This window comes from Bufo bufo, chromosome 1 (genome assembly GCF_905171765.1).
Source record: "Bufo bufo chromosome 1, aBufBuf1.1, whole genome shotgun sequence".
NCBI lineage: Eukaryota > Metazoa > Chordata > Amphibia > Anura > Bufonidae > Bufo > Bufo bufo.
Genome location: NC_053389.1, coordinates 191,989,157 through 192,013,693, shown reverse-complemented (window position 1 = coordinate 192,013,693; position 24,537 = coordinate 191,989,157). Strand labels below are relative to the sequence as shown.

Here is a 24,537-nt window from a genome sequence, read left to right as displayed (position 1 = left end):
TACATTGAAGGTATTGATAGTGTCATTCAGAAAAACCTAAGACACACGCTAGCGTGCTGATAGAAGTGTGATTCTGTGATTAAACCTATACCTGTCACACAGCGCAAAAAAAAACAGGTCTCACATCTCTATTCAACCAAATCTGCAGTGTTTTAGCTGGTCAAGTTATTTGTAGTGATCGTAAAAGCAGACTTTTTGTTCTGGGTTGAAAAAGCATTCCCAAATTTGCCATTCTCAAAATTGTGGTGAACGGGAACAATGAGGAAAACATCTAATAAGGGACGCGGACGTGGACATGGTCGTGGTGGTGTTAGTGGACCCTCTGGTGCTGGGAGAGGACGTGGCCGTTCTGCCACAGCCACACGTCCTAGTGAACCAACTACCTCAGGTCCCAGTAGCCAGCAGAATTTACAGCGATATTTGGTGGGGCCCAATGCCGTTCTAAGGATGGTAAGGCCTGAGCAGGTACAGGCATTAGTCAATTGGGTGGCCGACAGTGGATCCAGCACGTTCACATTATCTCCCACCCAGTCTTCTGCAGAAAGCGCACAGATGGCGCATGAAAACCAAGCCCATCGGTCTGTCACATCACCCCCATGCATATCAGGGAAACTGTCTGAGCCTCAAGTTATGCAGCAGTCTCTTATGCTGTTTGAAGACTCTGCTGCCAGGGTTTCCCAAGGGCATCCACCTAGCCCTTCCCCAGGGGTGGAAGAGATAGAATGCAAAAACGCACAACCACTTATTTTTCCTGATGATGAGGACATGGGAATACCACCTCAGCACGTCTCTGATGATGACGAAACACAGGTGCCAACTGCTGCGTCTTTCTGCAGTGTGCAGACTGAACAGGAGGTCAGGGATCAAGACTGGGTGGAAGACGATGCAGGGGACGATGAGGTCCTAGACCCCACATGGAATGAAGGTCGTGCCACTGACTTTCACAGTTCGGAGGAAGAGGCAGTGGTGAGACCGAGCCAACAGCGTAGCAAAAGAGGGAGCAGTTGGCAAAATCAGAACACCCGCCGCCAAGAGACTCCGCCTGCTACTGACTGCCGCCATCTGGGACCGAGCACCCCAAAGGCAGCTTCAAGGAGTTCCCTGGCATGGCACTTCTTTAAACAATGTGCTGACGACAAGACCCGAGTGGTTTGCACGCTGTGCCATCAGAGCCTGAAGCGAGGCATTAACGTTCTGATTCTTAGCACAACCTGCATGACCAGGCACCTGCATGCAAAGCATGAACTGCAGTGGAGTAAACGTCTTAAAAACAAGGAAGTCACTCAGGCTCCCCCTGCTACCTCTTCTGCTGCTGCCGCCTCGGCCTCTTCTGCTGCTGCCGCCGCCTCGGCCTCTTCTGCTGCAGCTGCCGCCGCCTCGGCCTCTTCCTCCGCCTCTGGAGGAACGTTGGCACCTGCCGCCCAGCAAACAGAGTAAGTGCCACCAACACCACCACCTGCGTCACCAAGCATCTCAACCATGTCACACAGCAGCGTTCAGCTCTCCATCTCACAAACATTTGAGAGAAAGCGTAAATTCTCACCTAGCCACCCTCGATCCCTGGCCCTGAATGCCAGCATTTCTAAACTACTGGCCTATGAAATGCTGTCATTTAGGCTGGTGGACACACACAGCTTCAAACAGCTCATGTCACTTGCTGTCCCACAGTATGTTGTTCCCAGCCGCCACTACTTCTCTAAGAGAGCCGTGCCTTCCCTGCACAAACAATTGTCCGATAAAATCAAGTGTGCACTGCGCAACGCCATCTGTGGCAAGGTCCACCTAACCACAGATACGTGGACCAGTAAGCACGGCCAGGGACGCTATATCTCCCTAACTGCACACTGGGTAAATGTAGTGGCGGCTGGGCCCCAGGCGGAGAGCTGTTTGGCGCACGTCCTTCCGCCGCCAAGGATCGCAGGGCAACATTCTTTGCCTCCTGTCTCCTCCTCCTCCTACTCAGCTTCCTCCTCCTCTTCTTCCACCTGCTCATCCAGTCAGCCACACACCTTCACCACCAACTTCAGCACAGCATGGGGTAAACGTCAGCAGGCCATTCTGAAACTCATATTTTTGGGGGACAGACCCCACACCGCACAGGAGTTGTGGCGGGGTATAGAACAACAGACCGACGAGTGGTTGCTGCCGGTGAGCCTCAAGCCCGGCCTGGTGGTGTGCGATAATGGGCGAAATCTCGTTGCAGCTCTGGGACTAGCCGGTTTCACGCACATCCCTTGCCTGGCGCATGTGCTGAATTTGGTGGTGCAGAAGTTCATTCGCAACTACCCCGACATGTCAGAGCTGCTGCATAAAGTGCGGGCCGTCTGTTCGCGCTTCCGGCGTTCACACACTGCCGCTGCTCGCCTGTCTGCGCTACAGCGTAACTTCGGCCTTCCCGCTCACCGCCTCATATGCGACGTGCCCACCAGGTGGAACTCCACCTTGCATATGCTGGACAGACTGTGCGAGCAGCAGCAGGCCATAGTGGAGTTTCAGCTGCAGCACGCACGGGTCAGTCGCACTGTGGATCAGACCCACTTCACCACCAATGACTGGGCCTCCATGCGAGCCCTGTTGCACTGTTTCGAGTACTCCACCAACATGGCCAGTGGCGATGACGCCATTATCAGCGTTACAATACCACTTCTATGTCTCCTTGAGAAAACACTTAGGGCGATGATGGAAGAGGAGGTGGCCCAGGAGGAAGAGGAGGAAGAGGGGTCATTTTTAGCACTTTCAGGCCAGTCTCTTCGAAGTGACTCAGAGGGAGGTTTTTTGCAACACCAGAGGCCAGGTACAAATGTGGCCAGACAGGGCCTACTACTGGAGGACGAGGAGGACGAGGATGAGGAGGAGGTGGAGGAGGATGAGGATGAAGCATGTTCACAGCGGGGTGGCACCCAAAGCAGCTCGGGCCCATCACTGGTGCGTGGCTGGGGGGAAACACAGGACGATGACGATACGCCTCCCACAGAGGACAGCTTGTCCTTACCTCTGGGCAGCCTGGCACACATGAGCGACTACATGCTGCAGTGCCTGCGCAACGACAGCAGAGTTGCCCACATTTTAACATGTGCGGACTACTGGGTTGCCACCCTGCTGGATCCCCGGTACAAAGACAATGTGCCCACCTTACTTCCTACACTGGAGCGTGATAGGAAGATGCGCGAGTACAAGCGCACGTTGGTAGACGCGCTACTGAGAGCATTCCCAAATGTCACAGGGGAACCAGTGGAAGCCCAAGGCGAAGGCAGAGGAGGAGCAAGAGGTCGCCAACGCAGCTGTGTCACGCCCAGCTCCTCTGAGGGCAGGGTTAGCATGGCAGAGATGTGGAAAAGTTTTGTCAACACGCCACAGCTAAGTGCACCACCACCTGATACGGAACGTGTTAGCAGGAGGCAACATTTCACTAACATGGTGGAACAGTACCTGTGCACACCCCTCCACGTACTGACTGTTGGTTCGGCCCCATTCAACTTCTGGGTCTCCAAATTGTCCACGTGGCCAGAGCTAGCCTTTTATGCCTTGGAGGTGCTGGCCTGCCCGGCGGCCAGCGTTTTGTCTGAACGTGTATTCAGCACGGCAGGGGGCGTCATTACAGACAAACGCAGCCGCCTGTCTACAGCCAATGTGGACAAGCTGACGTTCATAAAAATGAACCAGGCATGGATCCCACAGGACCTGTCCATCCCTTGTGCAGATTAGATATTAACTACCTCCCCTTAACAATATATTATTCTACTCCAGGGCACTTCCTCATTCAATACTATTTTTAATTTCATTTTACCATTATATTGCGGGGCAACCCAAAGTTGAATGAACCTCTCCTCTGTCTGGGTGCCGGGGCCTAAATGTGTGACAGTGGCCTGTTCCAGTGGTGGGTGACGTGAAGCCTGATTCTCTGCTATGACATGAAGACTTATTCTGTGCTGACATGAAGCCAGATTCTCTGTTACGCGACCTCTCTCCTCTGCCTGGGCCTAAATATGTGACAGTGGCCTGTTCCAGTGGTGGGTGACGTGAAGCCTGATTCTCTGCTATGACATGAAGACAGATTCTGTGCTGACATAAGGCCAGATTCTCTGTTACAGGACCTCTCTCCTCTGTCTGGGTGCCGGGGCCTAAATGTGTGACAGTGGCCTGTTCCAGTGGTGGGTGACGTGAAGCCTGATTCTCTGCTATGACATGAAGACTGATTCTGCGCTGACATCAGGCCAGATTCTCTGTTACGGGACCTCTCTCCTCTGCCTGGGTGCCTGGGCCTAAATGTGTGACAGTGGCCTGTTCTAGTGGTGGGTGACGTGAAGCCTGATTCTCTGCTATGACATGAAGACAGATTCTGTGCTGACATCAGGCCAGATTCTCTGTTACGGGACCTCTCTCCTCTGCCTGGGTGCCTGGGTCTAAATGTGTGACAGTGGCCTGTTCCAGTGGTGGGTGACGTGAAGCCTGATTCTCTGCTATGACATGAAGACAGATTCTGTGCTGACATCAGGCCAGATTCTCTGTTATGGGACCTCTCTCCTCTGCCTGGGTGCCTGGGCCTAAATGTGTAACAGTGGCCTGTTCCAGTGGTGGGTGACGTGAAGCCTGATTCTCTGCTATGACATGAATACAGATTCTGCGCTGACATAAGGCCAGATTCTCTGTTACGGGACCTCTCTCCTCTGCCTGGGCCTAAATATGTGACAGTGGCCTGTTCCAGTGGTGGGTGACATGAAGCCTGATTCTCTGCTATGACATGAAGACAGATTCTGTGCTGACATAAGGCCAGATTCTCTGTTACAGGACCTCTCTCCTCTGTCTGGGTGCCGGGGCCTAAATGTGTGACAGTGGCCTGTTCCAGTGGTGGGTGACGTGAAGCCTGATTCTCTGCTATGACATGAAGACTGATTCTGCGCTGACATAAGGCCAGATTCTCTGTTACGGGACCTCTCTCCTCTGCCTGGGTGCCTGGGCCTAAATGTGTGACAGTGGCCTGTTCCAGTGGTGGGTGACGTGAAGCTTGATTCTCTGCTATGACATGAATACAGATTCTGCGCTGACATAAGGCCAGATTCTCTGTTACGGGACCTCTCTCCTCTGCCTGGGCCTAAATATGTGACAGTGGCCTGTTCCAGTGGTGGGTGACGTGAAGCCTGATTCTCTGCTATGACATGAAGACAGATTCTGTGCTGACATCAGGCCAGATTCTCTGTTATGGGACCTCTCTCCTCTGCCTGGGTGCCTGGGCCTAAATGTGTGACAGTGGCCTGTTCCAGTGGTGGGTGACGTGAAGCCTGATTCTCTGCTATGACATGAAGACAGATTCTGCGCTGATATAAGGCCAGATTCTCTGTTACGGGACCTCTCTCCTCTGCCTGGGTGCCTGGGCCTAAATGTGTGACAGTGGCCTGTTCCAGTGGTGGGTGACGTGAAGCCTGATTCTCTGCTATGACATGAAGACAGATTCTGCGCTGACATAAGGCCAGATTCTCTGTTACGGGACCTCTCTCCTCTGCCTGGGTGCCTGGGCCTAAATGTGTGACAGTGGCCTGTTCCAGTGGTGGGTGACGTGAAGCCTGATTCTCTGCTATGACATGAATACAGATTCTACGCTGACATAAGGCCAGATTCTCTGTTACGGGACCTCTCTCCTATGCCTGGGCCTAAATATGTGACAGTGGCCTGTTCCAGTGGTGGGTGACGTGAAGCCTGATTCTCTGCTACGACATGAAAACAGATTCTGTGCTGACATAAGGCCAGATTCTCTGTTACAGGACCTCTCTCCTCTGTCTGGGTGCCGGGGCCTAAATGTGTGACAGTGGCCTGTTCCAGTGGTGGGTGACGTGAAGCCTGATTCTCTGCTATGACATGAAGACAGATTCTGCGCTGACATCAGGCCAGATTCTCTGTTACGGGACCTCTCTCCTCTGCCTGGGTGCCGGGGCCTAAATGTGTGACAGTGGCCTGTTCCAGTGGTGGTTGACGTGAAGCCTGATTCTCTGCTATGACATGAATACAGATTCTGTGCTGACATAAGGCCAGATTCTCTGTTACGGGACCTCTCTCCTCTGCCTGGGTGCCTGGGCCTAAATGTGTGACAGTGGCCTGTTCCAGTGGTGGGTGACGTGAAGCCTGATTCTCTGCTATGACATGAAGACAGATTCTGCGCTGACATGAGGCCAGATTTTCTGTTACGGGACCTCTCTCCTCTGCCTGGGTGCCTGGGCCTAAATGTGTGACAGTGGCCTGTTCCAGTGGTGGGTGACGTGAAGCTTGATTCTCTGCTATGACATGAATACAGATTCTGCGCTGACATAAGGCCAGATTCTCTGTTACGGGACCTCTCACCTCTGCCTGGGCCTAAATATGTGACAGTGGCCTGTTCCAGTGGTGGGTGACGTGAAGCCTGATTCTCTGCTATGACATGAAGACAGATTCTGTGCTGACATCAGGCCAGATTCTCTGTTATGGGACCTCTCTCCTCTGCCTGGGTGCCTGGGCCTAAATGTGTGACAGTGGCCTGTTCCAGTGGTGGGTGACGTGAAGCCTGATTCTCTGCTATGACATGAAGACAGATTCAGCGCTGACATAAGGCCAGATTCTCTGTTACGGGACCTCTCTCCTCTGCCTGGGTGCCTGGGCCTAAATGTGTGACAGTGGCCTGTTCCAGTGGTGGGTGACGTGAAGCCTGATTCTCTGCTATGACATGAAGACAGATTCTGCGCTGACATAAGGCCAGATTCTCTGTTACGGGACCTCTCTCCTCTGCCTGGGTGCCTGGGCCTAAATGTGTGACAGTGGCCTGTTCCAGTGGTGGGTGACGTGAAGCCTGATTCTCTGCTATGACATGAATACAGATTCTGCGCTGACATAAGGCCAGATTCTCTGTTACGGGACCTCTCTCCTCTGCCTGGGCCTAAATATGTGACAGTGGCCTGTTCCAGTGGTGGGTGACGTGAAGCCTGATTCTCTGCTATGACATGAAGACAGATTCTGTGCTGACATAAGGCCAGATTCTCTGTTACAGGACCTCTCTCCTCTGTCTGGGTGTCGGAGCCTAAATGTGTGACAGTGGCTTGTTCCAGTGGTGGGTGACGTGAAGCCTGATTCTCTGCTATGACATGAAGACAGATTCTGCGCTGACATCAGGCCAGATTCTCTGTTACGGGACCTCTCTCCTCTGCCTGGGTGCCGGGGCCTAAATGTGTGACAGTGGCCTGTTCCAGTGGTGGGTGACGTGAAGCCTGATTCTCTGCTATGACATGAATACAGATTCTGCGCTGACATAAGGCCAGATTCTCTGTTACGGGACCTCTCTCCTCTGCCTGGGTGCCTGGGCCTAAATGTGTGACAGTGGCCTGTTCCAGTGGTGGGTGACGTGAAGCCTGATTCTCTGCTATGACATGAAGACAGATTCTGCGCTGACATGAGGCCAGATTTTCTGTTACGGGACCTCTCTCCTCTGCCTGGGTGCCTGGGCCTAAATGTGTGACAGTGGCCTGTTCCAGTGGTGGGTGACGTGAAGCCTGATTCTTTGCTATGACATGAAGACAGATTCTGCGCTGACATAAGGCCAGATTCTCTGTTACGGGACCTCTCTCCTCTGCCTGGGTGCCTGGGCCTAAATGTGTGACAGTGGCCTGTTCCAGTGGTGGGTGACGTGAAGCCTGATTCTCTGCTATGACATGAAGACAGATTCTGCGCTGACATAAGGCCAGATTCTCTGTTACGGGACCTCTCTCCTCTGCCTGGGTGCCGGGGCCTAAATGTGTGACAGTGGCCTGTTCCAGTGGTGGGTGACGTGAAGCCTGATTCTCTGCTATGACATGAAGACAGATTCTGCGCTGACATAAGGCCAGATTCTCTGTTACGGGACCGCTCTCCTCTGTCTGGGTGCCGGGGCCTAAATGTGTGACAGTGCCTGTTCCAGTGGTGGGTGACGTGAAGCCTGATTCTCTGCTATGACATGAAGACAGATTCTGCGCTGACATAAGGCCAGATTCTCTGTTACGGGACCTCTCTCCTCTGCCTGGGTGCCGGGGCCTAAATGTGTGACAGTGGCCTGTTCCAGTGGTGGGTGACGTGAAGCCTGATTCTCTGCTATGACATATATACAGATTCTGCGCTGACATAGGGCCAGTTTCTCTGTTACGGGACCTCTCTCCTCTGCCTGGGTGCCTGGGCCTAAATGTGTGACAGTGGCCTGTTCCAGTGGTGGGTGATGTGAAGCCTGATTCTCTGCTATGACATGAAGACAGATTCTGCGCTGACATAAGGCCAGATTCTCTGTTACGGGACCTCTCCTCTGCCTGGGTGCCTGGGCCTAAATGTGTGACAGTGGCCTGTTCCAGTGGTGGGTGACGTGAAGCCTGATTCTCTGCTATGACATGAAGACTGATTCTGCGCTGACATGAAGCCAGATTCTCTGCTATGGCATGAAGAGACTGATTCTCTGCTGACATGAAGCCAGATTCTTTGCTATGGCATGAAGAGACTGATTCTCTGCTGATGTGAAGCCAGATTCTCTGCTATGGGACCTCTGTCCAATTGATATTGGTACATTTTTATTTTTTTAATTTTTATTTTAATTCATTTCCCTATCCACATTTGTTTGCAGGGGATTTACCTACATGTTGCTGCCTTTTGCAGCCCTCTAGCTCTTTCCTGGGCTGTTTTACAGCCTTTTTAGTGCCCAAAAGTTCAGGTCCCCATTGACTTCAATGGGGTTCGGGTTCGGGACGAAGTTCGGATCGGGTTCGGATCCCGAACCCGAACATTTCCGGGAAGTTCGGCCGAACTTCTCGAACCCGAACATCCAGGTGTTCGCTCAACTCTAGTTATAACGTCTAGATTTTGTACTGAATCATGAAATAATATACAGGTTGTGGTCTAATATGCAGTAAAAAACCAGATGTGGTTTAACGGTTTCTGATGTTCATAGTGACAATGCATAGACCGGTGCTGGAGAAAAGGGAGAGTAGAAGATGATTTTTATTTTTTATTTTAAGCTATTGCAGGACTTGTCCAAAATGTCTAACTATCTAGGACAACCCCATTATGAGTAAGGGTACACTTACCTGCGGCAGATTTGTTGCAGATCTTTCGGCAACTGAAAATCTGTTCCATTCATGTAAATGAGGTTGATTTGGTGGCAAAACCATGTCGTTTCTGCAAGGCGCATTCTGATGAATGGGACAGCTGTAGAAATGTCTGCAGCAAATCAGCAGCATGTGAATAGACCCTTAGGCTGAGTTCACACGGGCGAGTATTCCGCGCGGGTGCAATGCGGGAGGTGAACGCATTGCACCCGCACTGAATCTGGACCCATTCATTTCTATGGGGCTGTGCACATGAGCTGTGATTTTCACGCATCACTTATGCGTTGCATGAAAATCGCAGCATGCTCTATATAGTGCGTTTTCCACGCAACGCAGGCCCCATAGAAGTGAATGGGGTGCATGCGGTGCGATGCATGCGGTGCGATTTTCACGCACGGTTGCTAGGAGACGATCGGGATGGAGAACCGATCATTATTATTTTCCCTTATAACATGGTTATAAGGGAAAATAATAGCATTCTGAATACAGAATGCATAGTAAAATAGCGCTGGAGGGGTTAAAAAAAATAAAAAATAATTTAACTCACCTTAATCAACTTGCTCGCGCAGCCCGGCATCTCTTCTGTCTTCATCTTAGCTGTGTGCAGGAAAAGGACCTGTGGTGACGTCACTCCAGTCATCACATGATCCATCACCATGGTAAAAGATCATGTGACGGACCATGTGATGACCGGAGTGACGTCACCACAGGTTCTTTTCCTGTACACAGCAAAGAAGAGAAGCCGGGCTGCGCGAGCAAGTGGATTAAGGTGAGTTAAATTATTATTATTATTTTTTTAACCCCTCCAGCGCTATTGTACTATGCATTCTGTATTCAGAATGCTATTATTTTCCCTTATAACCATGTTATAAGGGAAAATAATACAATCTACAGAACACCGATCCCAAGCCCGAACTTCTGTGAAGAAGTTCGGGTTTGGGTACCAAACATGCCGATTTTTCTCACACGGGTGCAAAACGCATTACAATGTTTTGCACTCGCACGGAAGTCACGCATGTTCCCGCAACGCACCCGCACCTTTTCCCGCAACGCCCGTGTGAAAGAGGCCTTAGGGTATACGACTTTATGTGAGTATGTGAAATTCCATCCAGCGGATAAAGCAGGTTGAAACCATTCCACTACCTGGAGTTGCACTTTTAAAGTGTTATTCCGAGATTTTTAAATTGGTGGCCTACCCTCAGATTGATGGGGGTCTTACTCCCGGCATCCCCACTGACCAGCTGTTTAAAGAGGCCGTGGCGCATCCACTTCCTAGGCCAGCATGTCAAATGTCAGCTCAGTCCTATTCAGGTCTTATGATTATCTATTCCTAGAACCAGGGGCGGACACAGACAGCACAAGGGCCCCTGTGCAAAGAATGTGCCTGCCCCCCCCCCCCTCCCTCAAGCCAAATTCGCAACCTAACCTATTCCGTCCTAACATTACTTATAGCAATACAAAACATACAGGGTAAGGCTACTTTCACACCTGCGGCACTACGCTCCGGCCACCTGATCCACCAGAAAATGCAAAGAATCGGCCGGACACAAACCGCAGCATGCAGCGGTTTGCGTCCCGCTGATTCTCTGCATTTTTGCCAGATTGTGGCCGGATCTCTGCCATACCCCATTATAGTCAATGGGGCCGGCGGGCATTCTGTCTGCATCCAGCAGTGCCGGATCCAGTGAATTCCAGCAGGCTGTTCTCTGCTGGGACAGCCTACCAGAATCACTAACACAGATGTGAAAGTAGCCTAATACAGGTCCACATACCTCTTCTATCCAGTGACGTTTCCTTTGATGTAGATGTTCTCTGTCCTCATCTTCTCCTTTCAGACCAGACCGCCATGATGATTTCTTTCAGCCATCTCTTCTCTCTGCAGAGTTTGACAGACATCTTAGTTTCCTACTTTTTAATCATCCTCCCACCTTCTGAACACCCCATCCTGACACCCCCAATACTGTGCCCGCTTTACTCCCTATACAAGTTACACACAGATAATTCCTCTTCAATATTGGCACACAATGTCCTAAAAAATAACTGTGCCCAGGAAACAGTGTCCCTAACACTAATAGTGTAAACATAATGTTCCCCAAAAATAATTGTGCTAAGCTAAGGTTTCAACCCATATCATTTCCCCTATATCAGTTGCTCATGCCAGGGTGCCCCCAAAAGTCCCACCAATAGAAATAATTATCTACCAGACAACACGTAGTAGTAATAGTGCCCCTACAGTAATAATTTCCCACTGTGTCCCAGAAGTGATAATGCTCCCATAGTGTTCATACTAGTATTCATGTTCCTCATAGTCCCTCAACAGTAATAAAGCCGACTATAATGCCCCCGATAGAAATAATTCTCTTTATAATGTGATACAGTAAAAATAAAAATGCCCTATTGTGTGGCAGTATAAAAATACCTCCTCTTAGTGCCCCCTGTAGAGCCAATGTCCCCATATTACCCTCATAATGTGCGCCAATGCCCCCTACTGTGTGCCCAAAAAACCCTCTTAGTGCCCCCAGTTAAGAGAAAGTCCCCATAGTGCCCTATAATTTGCGCCAGTATAAAATACTCTTATATCACGCCCCTTATCCCCATGGTGCCTGATAATGTGCCAGTATAAAATTCCCCTATAATGTGTGCCAGTATAATTCCCCTATATAATGACCCCAATAGTGCTCCTCTCCCCCCTTCTCCATAGTGCCCCCTATGTATGCCAGTATATTAGATAGGGTCCCCATAGTGCTACTCCATCTCCATAGTGCCCCCCCATGTGTGCCAGTATATAAAATAGGCAGGCCCCCCATATGTCAATTCCTCAGGCCACCCCCATATGTCACTTGCTCAGATACGCCCCCATATCTGTTGCTCAGGAGGACCCCCCTCCCATATCAGTTGCTTATTCAAGCCCCCATACGTCAATTGCTCAGATAGGCCCCCACATCTGTTGCTCAGGACCACCCCCATATCAGATGCCCATTCACGCCCCCATATCAGTTGCTCAGACTTCCCCCCCCATATCAGTTGCTCATTCAGCAGGTCCCCCATATGTCACTTTCTCAGGACACCCCCCCATATGTCAGTTGCCCAGGACCCCCCCCCATATCAGTTGCTCAGGAGGACCCCCCCAATATCAGTCTCACTGTCACTGTCTCCAAACCTGCAAACTTCAAACAGTTAACATTGCCTTCATGTGCACGCAGTATATGGTCGATGAGACGGGGGCATCCTTTACCAGTTTTTACTGAATTCAGATGTTCCCTAAATCTCTCAAACAGAGGCCTTATATTTTTTCCAATATAAAACGCACCGCATCGACATGTAACCGCGTATACAACATAACTTGATTTACAGGTGATAAACTGGGTTACCTTATGATCAGTGCCTCCAATGGTAAAAAAAACTTTTTCTGGAGGTTGTAGCTACAGAAGGAGCAATCACTACATTTGAAGTTACCTATAGGTCTTCTGCTGGTTAACCAATTCATTGCCTTGTCTTCAGCTAGACAGCTGCTGACCAATACATCCTTCAATGTGTGGCACCTTTTTTAAAGCCACTAGTGGTTTATAACTTGCTACATCCTGTAAACTGGGCTCATTCCTGAGAATATCCCAGTTGTTGCAAATGATTTGGTTAACCAGTTCAGAGACGGGACTGAATTTAAATGTGATCACGAGCCTATCTCCCTGCTTGGTGCATGTGCCTCCCTTGTGCTTTCTAGACAATAAATCCTGTTGCCTAAAATCCTGTGCTTTGTGCATAGCTTCCTCTAGATCTCTTTCAGGATAGGCTCTCCTGATTAACCTATCTTTTAATTCATAACCCTGTTTCATAAAGCCCTCATCGGTGCTGTTGATTCGTCTGAGTCTAATAAATTGTCGTACGGTACGGATTTCTTCACTGTACGTGGATAAAAGCTCTCATGGTGCAGAATGGAATTTGTAGCCGTGGGTTTGCGAAAAACCCTCAGTGATGATATTATCTTCCTTGATATTGATGCGAACATCTAAAAACTCCAGGGTTTCCCCCCTGTAATTTAGAGGGAACCTCCTATTCATGTTGTTCACGTCATTAAGGAAAGACACGAATTGCTCACACTGCTCCCGATCGCCAGACCACACCATGAAGACGTCATCCACGTACCTCAAAAACAACTTTATGTGAATAAGGTGGGGGTTCATTGTAGAAAAAACAAACTTGTCCTCAAAGCAATTCAGATATATATTGGCAAATGTGCATGAGACCGGCGTCCCCATCGCTGTACCAAGTAATTGCTTGTACCACTGCTGACCAAATTTAAATGTATTATTTGTAAGTAGAAACCCTAGGGCTTCTTCTACAAACTTGCGATATGTGACACTTTTTTTGGTGTTTTCTAGAACTTCTAGAACCGTTTGGATACCCATCCCATGAGGTATACGTGTATAGAGACTCTCCTTGTCTAGTGAGACCAGGCTCCAGCTCTCCTGCCACTGAAATTCCTTCAGCGCCAGGAGGAAGTCGTTGGTGTCACTCAGGTAGGTGGGAGATTTCTGCAATAAAGGACGTAATAACCAGTCTAGGTATTTGGACAGAGATTCTGTCACCGACACATTCCCCGCCACAATAGGGCGTCCAGGGGGTGGGGTCGGTGACTTGTGTATCTTTGGCACAAAGTACCATGTAGGTTTACAGGGACAAATGGGCACCAATTTGTCAATCATATTGTCCGCAAGGAAATTGACGCCAATGTATTTCTGCACCAATCTACGCAGCTGTAAAAGCGCATTGGGGATGGGGTCCGCTCCTAATTTCTCATAAACAGCAGGATCCCCTAACTGTCTATTAGCCTCCCAGAGATAGTAGTCCTTCGACATCAGGACTATGTTGCCCCCCTTGTCCGCCGGCTTAATGACCATGTCTTTGCGTTTTTTCAAACATAGAATAGCTGCCTTTTCCTTGGCATTGATATTATTTGGTGCTTTAGGGTAAATCAAAGCCTTAATCTCCCTAAGCACTCTTTTATAAAATAAATCGATAGTACTGCTGGCGGGCATAGGGGGGCAAAAAGTTGACCAAATACCTCCACTAAATCTACTAAAGTCCTGGTTAATATCTGGACCACTGGCCAAGCTGGTGTCTGTTAACCATTCTAGACATGCTACCTCACTGTTACTAAATTGGTTGTTAATGTTAAACCCAAGGGGGCCAAAAAAAAAGGGGGATATGCGGGAATATCAAAAAAGGTTTTGCGGAGATACAATTTCGTTATACATTTATAGAGGTCAATTTCAAATGCAACTCTGTCAAACTTTCTAACAGTGCTGTAGCTGAGTCTTTGGTTGAGGGCTGAGATACAGTCCGTAGACAGCTGACAGCCAGAAAGGTTGACAACTAGGTCAACTGGGGGGACGAATAACGTCTCCACGAGACTTTTTTCTTGTTGCTGGTGGACTTCCTGACCCCGCTTCTTTTTTCCCCTTCTGATCTTTCTTTTAAAGGGACGACACTCTGATGTTGCTCCATTGGAGTGTTAGGGTCATCGGATATACTTGAATCCGACTCAGTTGTCCAAAAGTCACTCCTAGTTTTTCTTTGGGGACGTCTCTTCCTTTGTCTTCTCTTGTTCCACTCAAAAACTTTTCCCGTGTCATAGTCATATTTATCCCGTAGGAACTTAGCTTTTTTCTTTTCTTTGATTTCCGTTTGTGTAATGACCAACTTTCTGTTCAATCTCTTTTCATACACCTGGAACTGGTTTTCTGTCAGTCGTGTGCGTAGTTCCTCCTTTGCCTTATTTAAATACTCAGTAATAATGGCATATTTTCGTTCATCTCTGCTTAATACAGTTTGCAGGATACGCATGGAGAAATCCATATGTAGGTTCTTCCATTCCACTAAAAAAGTGGGATCATCCTCATACTGGACTAACTCTTTATATATTCGGAGCCCCCTTGGGACTCTGTTGCTATGTTTATAAGATTTAAGCGAATTAACAGTCCAAAACAAGCGAACCTCTTTGTCCGCTAGTTGTGAGATCTTAATTTCCAACGCTTTAGTACCCATGGATTCCAAAGTATCCTTAGAATTGCACTCCGTGAAAAAGGCATCCGCCCCTTCTTTGCCCATATTTAAACAAGGTATCGCTTTCTCAGACATTGTTGCAAGGTAAAGAAAGTCTAATATATGTGTGCTCAGCCGGTGTAGTGAAGATACAATGATGCAGGGGGAGAGAAAGAAAAGCCATGGGCGGCACTGCTCAGAACTGTTACTACCAAACAAATATCCTGCGAACCTTATATATGCAGTGTACGTGGTGCTCAGCTCAGGGAAACACAAGATGAAACTTGATTGCAGATATAGGAAATGACAGGCGGCACTCACCACTGCTGTTAAATTGCTTCTTTATTCATCCAAAACACATCGACACAAAGTAAAGGCTGCGGCAGACTCCAGATCACAGAGCGCCGAAGTAGCGACGGCCGTTTCGCGCTGCTGCGCTTTTTCCGGCTACTGATAGAGGGGCAGTGTGTCTGCGCCTCTTTTATGCGTCATCTGCAGAGACTGCATGTAACGCCCAGATCCCCTAACTCTCTATTAGCCTCCCAGAGATAGTAGTCCTTCGACATCAGGACTATGTTGCCCCCCTTGCCCGCGGCTTAATGACCATGTCTTTGGGTTTTTTCAAACATACTGTAGAATAGCTGCCTTTTCCTTGGCATTGATATTATTAGGTGCTTTGGGGTAAATCAAAGCCTTGATCTCCCTAAGCACTCTTTTATAAAATATATCGATAGTACTGCTGGCGGGCATAGGGGGGCAAAAAGTGGACCAAATACCTCCACTAAATCTACTAAAGTCCTGGGTAATATCTGGACCACTGGCCAAGCTGGTGTGTGTTAAGCATTCTAGACATGCTACCTCACTGTTAGTAAATTGGTTGTTAATGTTAAACCCAAGGGGGCCAAAAAAAAAGGGGGATATGCGGGAATATCAAAAAAGGTTTTGCGGAGATACAATTTCGTTATACATTTATAGAGGTCAATTTCAAATGCAACTCTGTCAAACTTTCTAACAGTGCTGTAGCTGAGTCTTTGGTTGAGGGCTGAGATACAGTCCGTAGACAGCTGACAGCCAGAAAGGTTGACAACTAGGTCAACTGGGGGGACGAATAACGTCTCCACGAGACTTTTTTCTTGTTGCTGGTGGACTTCCTGACCCCGCTTCTTTTTTCCCCTTCTGATCTTTCTTTTAAAGGGACGACACTCTGATGTTGCTCCATTGGAGTGTTAGGGTCATCGGATATACTTGAATCCGACTCAGTTGTCCAAAAGTCACTCCTAGTTTTTCTTTGGGGACGTCTCTTCCTTTGTCTTCTCTTGTTCCACTCAAAAACTTTTCCCGTGTCATAGTCATATTTATCCCGTAGGAACTTAGCTTTTTTCTTTTCTTTGATTTCCGTTTGTGTAATGACCAACTTTCTGTTCAATCTCTTTTCATACACCTGGAACTGGTTTTCTGTCAGTCGTGTGCGTAGTTCCTCCTTTGCCTTATTTAAATACTCAGTAATAATGGCATATTTTCGTTCATCTCTGCTTAATACAGTTTGCAGGATACGCATGGAGAAATCCATATGTAGGTTCTTCCATTCCACTAAAAAAGTGGGATCATCCTCATACTGGACTAACTCTTTATATATTCGGAGCCCCCTTGGGACTCTGTTGCTATGTTTATAAGATTTAAGCGAATTAACAGTCCAAAACAAGCGAACCTCTTTGTCCGCTAGTTGTGAGATCTTAATTTCCAACGCTTTAGTACCCATGGATTCCAAAGTATCCTTAGAATTGCACTCCGTGAAAAAGGCATCCGCCCCTTCTTTGCCCATATTTAAACAAGGTATCGCTTTCTCAGACATTGTTGCAAGGTAAAGAAAGTCTAATATATGTGTGCTCAGCCGGTGTAGTGAAGATACAATGATGCAGGGGGAGAGAAAGAAAAGCCATGGGCGGCACTGCTCAGAACTGTTACTACCAAACAAATATCCTGCGAACCTTATATATGCAGTGTACGTGGTGCTCAGCTCAGGGAAACACAAGATGAAACTTGATTGCAGATATAGGAAATGACAGGCGGCACTCACCACTGCTGTTAAATTGCTTCTTTATTCATCCAAAACACATCGACACAAAGTAAAGGCTGCGGCAGACTCCAGATCACAGAGCGCCGAAGTAGCGACGGCCGTTTCGCGCTGCTGCGCTTTTTCCGGCTACTGATAGAGGGGCAGTGTGTCTGCGCCTCTTTTATGCGTCATCTGCAGAGACTGCATGTAACGCCCAGATCCCCTAACTCTCTATTAGCCTCCCAGAGATAGTAGTCCTTCGACATCAGGACTATGTTGCCCCCCTTGCCCGCGGCTTAATGACCATGTCTTTGGGTTTTTTCAAACATACTGTAGAATAGCTGCCTTTTCCTTAGCATTGATATTATTTGGTGCTTTGGGGTAAATCAAAGCCTTGATCTCCCTAAGCACTCTTTTATAAAATATATCGATAGTACTGCTGGCGGGCATAGGGGGGCAAAAAGTGGACCAAATACCTCCACTAAATCTACTAAAGTCCTGGGTAATATCTGGACCACTGGCCAAGCTGGTGTGTGTTAAGCATTCTAGACATGCTACCTCACTGTTACTAAATTGGTTGTTAATGTTAAATCCAAGGGGGCCAAAACTGGCCGGAACATCACCTTGTCAAAAACGGTTTTGCGGAGATACAATATCCTTATACATTTATAGAGGTCAATTTCAAATGCAACTCTGTCAAACTGTTCAACAAGGCTGTAGCTGAGTCCTCGGTTGAGGGCTGAGATACAGGTTGAGGTTGAGGGCTGAGATACAGTCCGGAGACAGCTGGCAGCCAGAAAGGTTGACAACTAGGTTTTCATCAACTGGGGCGACGACTAACGTCTTCACGAGACTTGTTTCTTGTTGCGGGTGGACTTCCTGACCCCACTTCTTCCCCCCCCCCTTTTTTTAAGTTATGTTGTATACGCGGTTACATGTCGGTGCGTTTTATATTGGAAAAACTATAAGGCCTCTGTTTGAGAGATTTAGGGAACATCTGAATTCAGTAAAAACTGATAAAGGATGCCCCCGCCTCATTGACCATGTACTGCGTGCACATGAAGGCAATGTTAACTGTTTGAAGTTTGCAGGTTTGGAGACAGTGCCCCCCCCCCCCTTCCCCCAGTGCAAGGAGGCGATAGACATCGCCTCCTACTCCAAAAAGAAGCCAGGTGGATAATTCGCACCGAGGCCACTGGAGCACTGGAACTCAATGAAAGAAATGATCTTAGTGTTTTTATATAATGACAGTCCATGCCCCGCATAAAGGGAGCAAATAGTTAACTTGTGAATGCAATTGCCTTTGTTTTTAATTGATGGGCATAACATGCAGTCTCTGCAGATGACGCATAAAAGAGGAGAAGACACACTGCCCCTCTATCAGTAGCCAGAAGAAGCGCAGCAGCGCGAAACGGCCGTCGCTACTTCGGCGCTCTGTGATCTGGAATCCGCCCCAGCCCTTACATTGTGTCCATGTGTATTGGATGAATAAAGAAGCAATTTAACAGCAGTGGTGAGTGCCGGAGGTGGCTGGAGCATCCACTCCGCCGCCCAGTAAGAGCTGTTCTTCTGCCCAGCTGAACCCCACGGTGGCACCGGAAGTAACGGCCCACACCCAGATGATGTGGGACTGCAAAAAGGCAATCAAGGACTGGGTGATCCAGTTTTCCGTAACTGTAACTGGAGAGATGCTGGGGGACAGTCCTTTGGTTTTCCATTGAGCGCAGAAGTCGCTTCTTAGCAGACGATGAAGACGGAGAGCAGATTTGTTAGGAGGAATAATGGAGGTACATAAGATTGTAGTGAACTAGAATTCCTCTTTACTGAACAGTTCAACTATATACAAGTTTCAGACAGTTACATATGAAGTAGCTTTGGTAACAGGCAGGCTTTACATAAATGGCAGGTATAATCCTGGCAAGATAACTCAGAGGGAATAAACTCACAGATCAGGCTGTACTTTCTGCAGAATCCTGTCTGACTTTCTCCAAGGCCCGAATGCCTAATAGCTGGCTTTATCCTTAGGTAGGGAAACCTTCCTCTGGTATAAATCCACTTGTACAATAAACCTCTGCCCTTCAGCTTTCTACTTGGCTGGATACAATTAGGACTGCTCTGTCCTTTGCTTGATGCAGGATAACTTCAGGAGGAAACTTCTTCTCCTGGTCTAACTTCTGAGCTTCACTTGCTCAGGACTTCAGGCAGGCTAGACTGAGCTACATAGCCTCCTGGACTGGACTGAACTAACTCTTTCCTGTCTGGGCCTAACTATATATACTAGGGGGTTCCCTAGCTCCCTCTACAGCTTGGGAGGAGAAACTACACCCCTAAAAGGCCTGGTACACAGGAAATAACATGAAAATATGCATTACAATGCAATACAAAACACAATAGCAATTTCCCACAGGAGGTGGGGGCAACATATCCCTTAGTAGTGCCCACCCTTACGTAGTGGGACACTACACTGGCAGGAGAATCCAGCAGCCACAGGCCACGTGCTCTTTCTCCAGGAGACCGCGGAGGGAGTCCTCCAATTCCAAGAAAAGCCACAACCCCAGCCAGAGCCACTGATCCCGGGACTGCCGCCGCCTCCAACCTTCATGATGGGATACCAGGCCACGACAGCCTTCTCATATAACCCCACGGTGATAAATTACCAGCTTCCCTGAAAGATGGCGTCAGCAGCAGCTAAAGGTCCCACCATCAGCGGAGGTCCAACTGTCACAGCCCCTGCAGCCGGAGATTCTGAGTTCCCCTGGCCCAGCAGGAGGTTCCGGCACTTTAAAGCATCAAGTGGCTGCAGCTATTGCCAGTGTGACCAGCCAGTCACTACGAGATTACTCCACTAAAGGGCAGTGGAGCTCCACCACTGCAGCAAGCCTGGCTTAGGAAAGGCAGAAGCGCCCTGTGATGTAATTTAACAGCTCCAACAGTGAGGAAGACTTCAGATACCTCCTCTTAGGAGCTTCCCTTCTGGAAAAAAAAAAAGAGAAATAAAATTCATGGACTAACTGGAGCCACATCATGAACTGTTCCTGAAGGGTGAGGATTTGTTGGCCCATTTTCTGTTTTTGTTGCCCTTGTTTGGCCCTCATCTGGATGGACATGCTTTGTTAGAACTCCGCCCATCTTCAGTAACTTCATGTCCCAGTTGCGCCTAACAGCGCCAACCCAGTTTTTTTTCCCCCCTTCTCAGGTTAAGTGGGAGCCCCCTTTGCAAAAAGGGTTCTCATTGAAATTGCTGCTATTTGATACCATACCTCATGTGGATTACAAATGCACAATTTGTTCCAGTTTGGTGCACTTAACAGGTTAAGCACCCAGGGAATAGACTCAAATGTATACCTGAGCTCTTTGCGGTCTTTAATGTAAAAATTATCTGCTTTTTGTATTTGCACTATATTTTTGCACTAATGTTTTAAAATTTTAGCAACGCTTAAGCACTTTAGCCCATTGTCCAGACTCTATTTTGGGTACCGCAATGTGATCTTTGCGCTTTTTGTCTGGACTTTGGCAAAGTAATGTTGTTAGCCAGATAGCTAGCACCTTACTTCATGGCTCATAAGGACTGCCTCTGAGGACGTTAATACTAATGGTCTTATGTCACCTTGTGTTAGCTTAGAAAGCCTAGGCATTGTATTATGTTGTTGCTACACAGGGGGGACCAAGTGGTAAGTCACAAGCAGATCTAACACCGTCAAGGGTAACCCCGCTGCTGATAAATGTGTGTTTATGTATGTCAAGATGTCCTAAGGCCTTGTGCGCAGCCTTAACCCCTTCTACGTCGGGCCAGTTTTCAACTTCCTGCCCAGGCCATTCTTTGCAAATCTGACATGTGTCACTTTATGTATTAATAACTTTGGAACACTTTTATTTATCCAAGCCATTCTGAGATTGTTTTCTCGTGACACATTGTACTTCATGATAGTCATACATTTGAGTCAATATATTTCACCTTTATTTATGAAAAAATCCCAAATTTACCAAAAATTTAGAAAAATTAGCAATTTTCTAAATTTAGATTTCTCTTCTTTTTAAACAGAAAGTGATACCTCATAAAATATTTTTTACTTAACAATTCCCATATGTATACTTTATGTTGGCATCATTTTGTAAATGTCATTTTATTGTTTTAGGACGTTAGAAGGTTTACATTTTAGAAGCAATCCTTAAAATTTTTCAGAAAATTTCCAAAACCCACTTTTTAAGGACCAGTTCAGGTCTGAAGTCACTTTGTGGGGCTTAATGAAAACCCCCCATAAATGACCCCACTGTAGAAACTACACCCCCCAAGCTACTTAAAACTGATTTTCTAAACTTTGTTAGCCCTTTAGGTGTTCCACAAGAATTAAACGAAAATAGAGATGAAGTTTCAAAATATCACTTTTTTTGGCTGATTTTCCATTTTCCATTTTTTTCTTTAACACATTGAGGGTTAACAGCCAAACAAAACTCAATATTTATTACCCTGATTCTGCGGTTTACAGAAACACCCCACATGTGGTCGTAAACTGATGTAAGGGCACATGACAGGGAGCAGAAGAAAAGGAACACCATATGGTTTTTGGAAGGCAGATTTTGCTGGACTGGTTTTTAGATGCCATTTCCCATTTTAAGCCCCCCCCTGAATGCACCCTTACTGTAGAAACTCCCAAAAAGTGACCCCATTTTGGAAACTTGGGGATAAGGTGCCAGCTTTATTGGTACTATTTTGGGGTACATATGATTTTTAATTGCTCTATATTATGTTTTTTTGTGAGGCAAGGTAACCAAAAAATTGCTGTTTTGGCACCGTTTTAATTTTTTACAACATTCTTCTGACATGGTAGATAATGTGCTATTTTTATAGAGCAGGTTGTTACGGATGCAATGATATCAAATATGTCTACTTTCTTTGTTTGTTTGTTTCAGTTTTACATAATAAAACATTTTTTTATTATTTTTTTATGTTTTTGTGTCTCCATTTTCTGAATGCCATATTATTATAACTATTTTCTGCTGAGTTGATTTTTATTGGTACCATTTTTGGGTACATATGATTTTTGGATCATTCATTATTACACTTTATGGGGCAAGGTGACCAAAAAATTGGTAATTTTGGCAGCATTTATTTTCCCAGCGTTCACCTGAGGGGTTAGGGATATTTTTATAGAGCAGATCATTACGAACGTGGCAATACCCAATATGTATACTTTGTTTATTTATTTAAGTTTTACACAATAATAGCATAGTCTGAGAGCCATAGCTTTATATTTTTTGACCGATTGTCTTAGGTAAGCTCTAATTTTTTGCGGGATGAAGTGATTTGATTGGTACTATTTTGGGGGCATATGCCTTTTTGATCGCTTTGTGTTTCAATTTTTGTGATGTAATTGCATTTTTTTGGCACTGTTTTTATTTTATTTTTAATTACGGGGTTCACCTGAGGGGTTAGGTCATGTGGTATTTTTATAGAGCATGTTGTTACGGATGCTGCAATACCTTGTATGTCTACTTTTTTTTATTTATTTCACTTTAGCACAATAATAGCAGTTTTGAAGCAAAAAAAAAAATCATATTTTAGTGCCTCCATTGTCTGAGAGTGATAGCTTTTTTATTTTTCGACCGATTGTCTTAGGTAGGGTCTCAATTTTTGCGGGATGAGGTGACGGTTTTATTGGTATCATTTTGTGGGACATACGCCTTTTTGATCACTTGGTGTTGCACTTTTTGTGATGTACGGTGATAAAAATTGCTTTTTGTTGTTATTAAAAAATGTTATGGTGTTTATCGGACTGGGTGGATCATGTGATATATTTATATAGCCGGTCGTTATGGACGCGGCAATACCTAATATGTGTGTTTTTTCTTTTTTTCAATTTTTTATTATAAAATCAGGGGAAAAGTGTCGTTTTTCTTTTTTCACTTGAAACTTTTTTTTTTATTAAAAACTGTTTTTTTTACTTTATTTCTGACTTTTGGGGGTCTGATCCCCTTCTGCAATGCATTACAATACATCTGTATTCTAATGCATTGCCTGTTAGTGTATTACATAGAGTAATACACTAACAGTTTGCCTAGGAGACCCAGCCTGAGGCTGGATCAGCTGGGCACCCGTAGAAGGCAGTTCCCGATGCCGTGTGAGGCATTGGGTAGCCTCTGCACGGCATCGGGCTGCCTTCTCACCCATCGGGTCCCCGCCACAGCAGTAAACCCCTTCTATGTTGCGGTCAGCACTGGCCGCGGCATAGAAGGGGTTAATGCGGCAGAATCAGTGTTTTCACTGATGCTAGTGCATACAGCAGTTGTCCGGCTAACGTGAACAGCTCCTGCACCCGCCCGATCAGCGGGCCGTCGTAGTACGGCGCTGGGCGGCAAGTCGTGTCCTGCTGCGCCGTACTATTACGGCGCTAGTCAGGAATGGGTTAAAGAGGACCATTCATGGGTCCAGAAATTATAAACTAAACATCAGGATACGTAGGGCATAGTGCAGGGATCTAACTGCACTTACTATTTTTTCTGACGCTCTCTGCTGCGATTTGACAGCGCTACAGCCAGGCAGAAGGCGACGCCCATGGAGAAAGACTCAGTCTCCTCCTCATTGTTCCGATGCTAAAATTAGCATACCAAACGGGAGAATACAACGGGGGCTACAGCGGGCAAATGGAGCTGTGCTCTGAAAAAATAGTAAGTGCAGTTAGATCCCTGCACTATGCCCTACGTATCCTGATACTTCGTTTATAATGTTTGGACCCATGAAAGGTCCTCTTTAGAGTTGAGCGGACACCTGGATGTTCGGGTTCATCCGAACTTCACAAAAAAGTTCAAGTTCGGGACCCGAACTTGACCCCGAACCCCATTGAAGTCAATAGGGACCCGAACTTTGGAGCACTAAAATGGCTCTAAAAAAGTCATTGAAAGGGCTAGAGGGCTGCAAAAGGCAGCAAAATGTGGTTAAGAGCATGGCAAGTGCTCTGCAAGCAAATGTGGATAGGGAAATGACTTCAAATAACATAAAATACGTAAAAATAAAAAATAATAATCTTGATCTAGGAGGAGGAGGTCCATATGGAGTAGGAGGTTGAGGAGGCGGTGGATGTGGCGGTGGAGGAGGTAGCCAACACTGCTTTATTATTTTGTTTTTTATTTTATTTTATGTAATTTTTTGCTCAAATTTGGGTAGACCCCAAAACATTGGGAAATCTAAAAAATAAAACAAAGAGAAAGTGTGCTGGAGTACAACAATGGCTGGGTGAGGCCGGCATACATGTCTATTCTGCACAAGGTACGGACAAGTCCTGTGGGATCCCTGCCTGGTTTATTTTAATGAACGTGAGCTTGTTCAAATTGGCTGTGGACAGGCGGCTGCGCTTCTCT

General features: G+C 47.0%; 1 pseudogene; it reads right to left on the bottom strand.

The window, feature by feature from the left end:
* The window catches only part of LOC120999104, a 62,982-nt pseudogene extending 53,816 nt beyond the window's left edge, over positions 1-9,166 (bottom strand).
* Between the last annotated feature and the right edge of the window lie 15,371 nt (positions 9,167-24,537).